The sequence below is a fragment of the Hyperolius riggenbachi genome, chromosome 9 (assembly GCF_040937935.1).
Source record: "Hyperolius riggenbachi isolate aHypRig1 chromosome 9, aHypRig1.pri, whole genome shotgun sequence".
NCBI lineage: Eukaryota > Metazoa > Chordata > Amphibia > Anura > Hyperoliidae > Hyperolius > Hyperolius riggenbachi.
In genome coordinates this window covers 118,195,974-118,202,813 of record NC_090654.1, presented here as the reverse complement: position 1 = coordinate 118,202,813, position 6,840 = coordinate 118,195,974, and the positions used below count along the sequence as shown (strand labels likewise).

Genomic DNA, 6,840 nt, shown 5'->3' with positions numbered 1-6,840 from the left:
TGGAATGGAAATAAGCGCAATAGCTGTTTGTAATTGGGCAGCATCCAACTCTGGTGAGCACATTGCATGCGTCTTTAGTGACAGCACTGTAGAGTGAATCATAAGTGTCTGGTTCGCCACAGGGAGGTGGTGGTTATCCACAGATTGGAAGATACTGCACTATTATTTGGGTAATTCTCCTCAGTGAGAATGAGGCGCTACTCCTGCTACTGCTGAAATTCTGTTTGTCCCCACTTTATTGCCTGATGAAGCGGGCGTTGCCTGCGAAACGCGTTGCACTTTTGGGGTACTATACAATAAATGTAATTACTATTATACAGTCTTTTGTGTCTGCTTTATGGAGGTAAGTCCACTGCTTCCTCCAAGCAAATTTTAAAGGTTTTATTCACTTTTATCCTGCTGGTGCCTCTGTTCCCCGTTTGCTGTACCGTGTCCACCCCTGGTGGAGGGGTGATCTACCCCTTTTCTGATCTACAGAGAGCGACTTCTTAATCCTGAGTGAGGACAGGTCTAATCTCCTCACCTGCCTATACAGTGGTTGCCTTTGTGGTAACCCACGTTTGTGAGTATATTCTTCTCACTTATTATCTTTACTAATTTTTTGCTGAACTTACTACACTATATTGGGCTCTCGATTTCTCTAACCTTATCTGCACTATTATTTGTTCATTTACCATTTCTTTGAGGTACACATCTTCATATTCTGAAGGCAAAGATTTAGAACCCGTTGTCTAACAAGATTGTCAGGAGCTGGCTGGTATATTCCCACCACAATTCATTGCTGGATATTTATTGTATTATTTCACTTAACTCAAAATGACCTAATTTATGATGGGGTCCCTTTAAGTTAAGTTTGTCTTTATTTATCTTTAAAGTAAACCTGTGGGGTTAGAAAAAGGAAAATTCTGATACTTACCTCGGGAGAGGGAAGCCTTTGGATGCTCCAGAGGCTTCCCTTCTCTCTCCACCTTGCCGGTTCAGTGCTGAATGCTGATAGCTGGATCGCACCATGGAGGGCAGTGCATGGAGGCGGCATCAAGGGCATCAGGTAAAATTATTAAGCACATGATGACGTACCAGCAAAAGAACATTACATACTTCGTCAGCTCTTTTTGAAGCTCAACATTTTCTTCAATTATCCCTTCCAAATTCTGTCTAGATCTAGTGAGCTGAAGGACAAGGTGGTTCCGTGCATGCGCTGTCTTTGGGCTCATTCTCCTTTGGCTTATGCACTCACAAACTCAAGAAGGCGAAAGCTGTTACAAGATCAGAGCCATTTTTAAAATGGAGGATGGAGAATTTCATCTATCAAGGTGGACGAATGGAACGCTGAAAAGGAGAAAATGATTCTTGAGTAGACTATGGAGATAAGTATAATGTGTGTATGTTTATTTTAACTTTTATTTTTCACTTACAGGGGTTCTGTGGGGGTTTTTAAAAAGAAAACCAACAGAGACAATAATCCAAACATAAGAAAAAGTCCACACAGGCCAAAGGCAGTTTCATTAAAACTTTGTATTTGCTTGTTTTGGAACATTTTAGAAAACTAAACATAAGATCAGCCTGAGATGAATGTGTTTAGAGGTATATAAGTTTTCCTAGAGCAAGGGTAGGGAACCTATGGCTTGGGAGCCATATGTGGCTCTTTTTATGGCTACAACTGGCTCACAGACAAATCAGTAGGGGCTGATTCACTAAGTTACACTGCTCAAGCAGCGCAGCTTAGTTTAGCAGCGCAAGTCAATTTTTCATAGTAGGCACACTACTGCTGTAGAATGCACTGCTAACTTACTCGTGCTCCCCCCAACACAAACAGTTGCTCCAATTGTCCCACTCTGGACCCTGTCAGGTCCAGTGACATTGTAGGATGAAATCCCTGCACTATGATTGGCCCAATAGGCCGCCTGTCACTTCACAGGCAGCCTATTGGGCCCAAGTGCTGTTATCTCGTCCTACAACCCAAGTCACCTAGCTAATTGTACAAGCTGTTAGTCAGTATTTCTCCTGTCTGGGAAATCGCTGATGTTGCTGAAACCCAGGAGAAGCTAAAGACATGTGACATTTCCGCTGCCCAGCGGATCAACTGTATACACATTACCATGGGAACAGGGACGGGAGTCCTCTGCTGCGCTGCGCACTGTTCCAGTTTGAAACATATTGTATGGCTCTCACAGAATTACAGTTTAAAATATGTGGCATTTATGGCTCTCTCAACCAAAAAGGTTCCTGACCCCTGGCCTAGAGACTATCAATGCAGTGTACAAATGTGTCCTACTTGAACTTGAAAAACGACAATATAAGCTGTTGTAAATTTTCGCCCTTCAGTGGTCAGATGTAATATTACAGCCTACATGCAAAAGCTGTTCTTGATTGAAGTGATAAATAGACACAGAACTTATACTGTACATAGCTTATTCAATGATAAGTATCATTTTATTCCTAAACTAAATTTAAATAGGAAAGAACAAGGAGAATAGGAAACAACAAGGAGCTCTCCTAGAACCTAACAATAACCCAGACCTTATTATCAAAGCAGCAGACAAGGGTGGGGGCATAGTTGTTGTGAACCAAATCTATTAGGAGAAGAAGCCACCTGGATTTTAAAGGACAACTGTGGTGAGAAGAATATGGAGGCTGCCAGATTTATTTGTTTTTAAACAATACCAGTTGCCTGGCAGCCCTACTAGTCTATTTGGCTGCAGTAGTATCAAAATAACACCAGAAATAAGCATGCAGCTAATCTTGAAATACACGGCAGCCTCCATATACTTGTCTCTACAGTTGTCTTTAAATGATAAAAATGACTGAAACGTCCTGAAGATTTTTAAAAATGAGCTACGGTACCTAAATTAGTTAAGGTGACCCTGAAGTGACTGTGGCTGGATAGTGCACTGGTTAAGGGCTCTGCCTTTGACATGGGAGACCAGGGTTCAAATCTTGGCCAGGGTCAGTGTCTATTCAGTATGGAGTTCAAGGCAAGACTCACAAACACTGCAGCTTGGCCTCTTGAGTGCGTCCCAGTGGCTGCAGCTCTTGAGTGCGTCCCAGTGGCTGTGTAAACGATTTCAAACCGCCAACTGAAGGAGAACTCCACAAAATGTCAGCTATCGCATCGTCTGGCCTGCTTCTACTCAGCTGTGCCTGCTGCATCTTTCCCCTTCTCCTGTCTGCTCCAACTGCCAACTCAACCCCTCAGAAAGCTGTTATATCTTCCCTAACGGCTCCCCTGCTTGTGTGTCTGGTTGCTTAGCAACCTTCCCTCAGCCATCAGCTCTGCCTACCCACACATTACACATTACAACTAAGGGAAAAATGCCCTTAACAAACCTGTGTCAGCAGCGCCTCTATTTAAAGCTGCTGACCAGGTAATAATATAAAAATAAAAATAAATAGATCCCCCCTCTTTCTACCTGCTACAGCTGCAGCTCTTGAGTGAGTCCCAGTGGCTGCAGCTCTTGAGCATGTCCCAGTGGCAGCAGCTCGTGAGCACGTCCCAGTGGCTGCAGCTCTTAAGCACGTCCCAGTGGCTGCAGCTCTTGAGCATGTCCCAGTGGCTGCAGCTCTTGAGTGCATCCCAGTGGCTGCAGCTCTTGAGCGCTTCCCAGTGGCTGCAGCTCTTGAGCACGTCCCAGTGGCTGCAACTCTTGAGCGTGTCCTAGTGGCTGCAGCTCTTGAGCGCGTCCCAGTGGCTGCAGCTCTTGAGTGAGTCCCAGTGGCTGCAGCTCTTGAGCATGTCCCAGTGGCTGCAGCTCTTGAGCATGTCCCAGTGGCAGCAGCTCGTGAGCACGTCCCAGTGGCTGCAGCTCTTGAGTGCGTCCCAGTGGCTTCAGCTCTTGAGTGCGTCCCAGTGGCTTCAGCTCTTGAGCGCTTCCCAGTGGCTGCAGCTCTTGAGCAAGTCCCAGTGGCTGCAACTCTTGAGCGTGTCCTAGTGGCTGCAGCTCTTGAGCACGTCCCAGTGGCTGCAGCTCTTGAGCGAGTCCCAGTGGCTGCAGCTCTTGAGTGCGTCCCAGTGGCTGCAGCTCTTGAGTGCGTCCCAGTGGCTGCAGCTCTTGAGTGCGTCCCAGTGGCTGCAGCTCTTGAGCATGTCCCAGTGGCAGCAGCTCGTGAGCACGTCCCAGTGGCTGCAGCTCTTGAGTGCATGCCAGTGGCTGCAGCTCTTGAGCGCTTCCCAGTGGCTGCAGTTCTTGAGCACGTCCCAGTGGCTGCAGTTCTTGAGCACGTCCCAGTGGCTGCAACTCTTGAGCGTGTCCTAGTGGCTGCAACTCTTGAGCGCGTCCCAGTGGCTGCAGCTCTTGAGCGAGTCCCAGTGGCTGCAGCTCTTGAGTGCGTCCCAGTGGCTGCAACTCTTGAGCGTGTCCTAGTGGCTGCAACTCTTGAGCGCGTCCCAGTGGCTGCAGCTCTTGAGCGAGTCCCAGTGGCAGCAGCTCGTGAGCACGTCCCAGTGGCTGCAGCTCTTGAGTGCGTCCCAGTGGCTGCAGCTCTTGAGCATGTCCCAATGGCAGCAGCTCGTGAGCACGTCCCAGTGGCTGCAGCTCGTGAGCACGTCCCAGTGGCTGCAGCTCTTGAGCACGTCCCAGTGGCTGCAGCTCTTGAGCATGTCCCAGTGGCTGCAGCTCTTGAGTGCGTCCCAGTGGCTGCAGCTCTTGAGTGCATCCCAGTGGCTGCAGCTCTTGAGCGCGTCCCAGTGGCTGCAACTCTTGAGCGTGTCCTAGTGGCTGTAGCTCTTGAGCGCATCCCAGTGGCTGCAGCTCTTGAGTGAGTCCCAGTGGCTGCAGCTCTTGAGCATGTCCCAGTGGCAGCAGCTCGTGAGCACGTCCCAGTGGCTGCAGCTCTTGAGTGCATCCCAGTGGCTGCAGCTCTTGAGCACGTCCCAGTGGCTGCAACTCTTGAGCGTGTCCTAGTGGTTGCAGCTCTTGAGCGCGTCCCAGTGGCTGCAGCTCTTGAGCGAGTCCCAGTGGCGGCAGCTCTTGAGTGCGTCCCAGTGGCTGCAGCTCTTGAGTGCGTCCCAGTGGCTGCAGCTCTTGAGTGCGTTCCAGTGGCTGCAGCTCTTGAGTGCGTCCCAGTGGCTGCAGCTCTCGAGCATGTCCCAGTGGCAGCAGCTCGTGAGCACGTCCCAGTGGCTGCAGCTCTTGAGTGCGTCCCAGTGGCTGCAGCTCTTGAGCGCTTCCCAGTGGCTGCAGCTCTTGAGCACGTCCCAGTGGCTGCAACTCTTGAGCGTGTCCTAGTGGCTGCAGCTCTTGAGCGCGTCCCAGTGGCTGCAGCTCTTGAGCGAGTCCCAGTGGCTGCAGCTCTTGAGTGCGTCCCAGTGGCTGCAGCTCTTGAGTGCGTCCCAGTGGCTGCAGCTCTTGAGCGCGTCACAGTGGCTGCAGCTCTTGAGCGAGTCCCAGTGGCTGCAGCTCTTGAGTGCTCCCCAGTGGCTGCAGCTCTTGAGCATGTCCCAGTGGCTGCAGCTCTTGTGCGCTTTGAGTCTGACAGGAGAAAAGTGCTATACAAATGTTCGGATTATTATTAAAACAAGAAAACTTAGATACAGCTGGGATTTTCTGATGGCAGATAGATGTGCTTGCCGGTTGCTTGAGCAACCAGTTTAAAAAGCACAAACCGAAAGATGAGTATTTGTGGTCAATTAAGACTTTTTACTTGTCTGTGTTTTTATTTCCTACTTAAATTTGCAAATGGGCAAGGGATTCATCAGTACCCATATATCCATTTCACCTGGGGAGGTGGGCATCTGGGGGGTCCCCCTATTCCACCATGAACAAACCCCCCCCCCCCCCCCCCCCGGCTCTACACCCACAGGCATGGGGGTAGTTACTCTATCCTCCAGGGGATGAGCCCCTTTTCCATGGTATGCAAATGGACTTTACCATCCCTCTCGCCCAGAGCCCCCTATATCATGGACCATGTGGGCTGGTATAGCTCAGGGTGCACAAAAATATGTAAATCTACCATACTGATGGTTAGATTCTGTCGCTTAAAGAGACACTAAAGCGAAAAAATTATGATATTATGATTTTTATGTGTAGTACAGCTAAGAAATAAAACATTAAGATCAGATCCATCAGTCTAATTGTTTCCAGTACAGGAAGATTTAAGAAACTCCAGTTGTTATCTCTATACAAAAAAAACCATTAAGCTCTACGACTTTCAAAGTCGTGGAGAGGGCTGTCTTCTGACTTTTATTATCTCAACTGTAAGTGTACAGTTTTCTTTTTATCTGCCAGAGGAGAGTTCATTAGTTCACAGACTGCTCTGAAAGAATCATTTTGAATGCTGAGTGTTGTGTAATCTGCACATATTAGAGAATGATGCAATGTTAGAAAACACAATATATACCTGAAAATAAAAATATGAGAATATTTTCTTTGCTGCTAATCTTCTAGTAATTATTCATAGCACACAACCAATTCATTATATCATATATTTTTTTTTTCGCTTCAGTGTCTCTTTAACTGTATTTAAAAAACATTTTCCTATCATAACTTTTAAATCGATTTTTTCAAACACAACAAGGTCTTTCTGATGTTTTTCTCCTTACTATTACTTACGTATTGCTTACTATTCTCCCTAATATATTTAGAAAATCTAAGCATATATGGGAGCTTTGCTATTATCCACTATTTTGTTTTGTTTATTTTTATTTTGTTTAATGCTATTGACTTCAATGCAATTTTGCCAAATAGGCAAATTTTAGACGGAACGGCTGGCATGTTCTGACAGACCGTTCAGAACTCAAAATCAGCCCGATTTGCCGTGAGACTGAACTTTAAAAATGTGCCCGCTTATCCCTAGCACTGATGTCATCACCTATGATGATCTAGCTTAAATAAAAATCTAATA

General features: G+C 47.3%; 1 long non-coding RNA gene across 1 annotated transcript; it reads right to left on the bottom strand.

Annotated features, from left to right (window-relative positions):
- Positions 1-841: 841 nt before the first annotated feature.
- On the bottom strand, positions 842-3,385 carry LOC137531718 (uncharacterized). The gene is made up of 2 exons (XR_011023718.1): positions 2,987-3,385; positions 842-1,329 (listed from the first exon to the last, which is right to left on the bottom strand). It is a non-coding gene; the product is annotated as an uncharacterized lncRNA (long non-coding RNA).
- Positions 3,386-6,840: the final 3,455 nt, after the last annotated feature.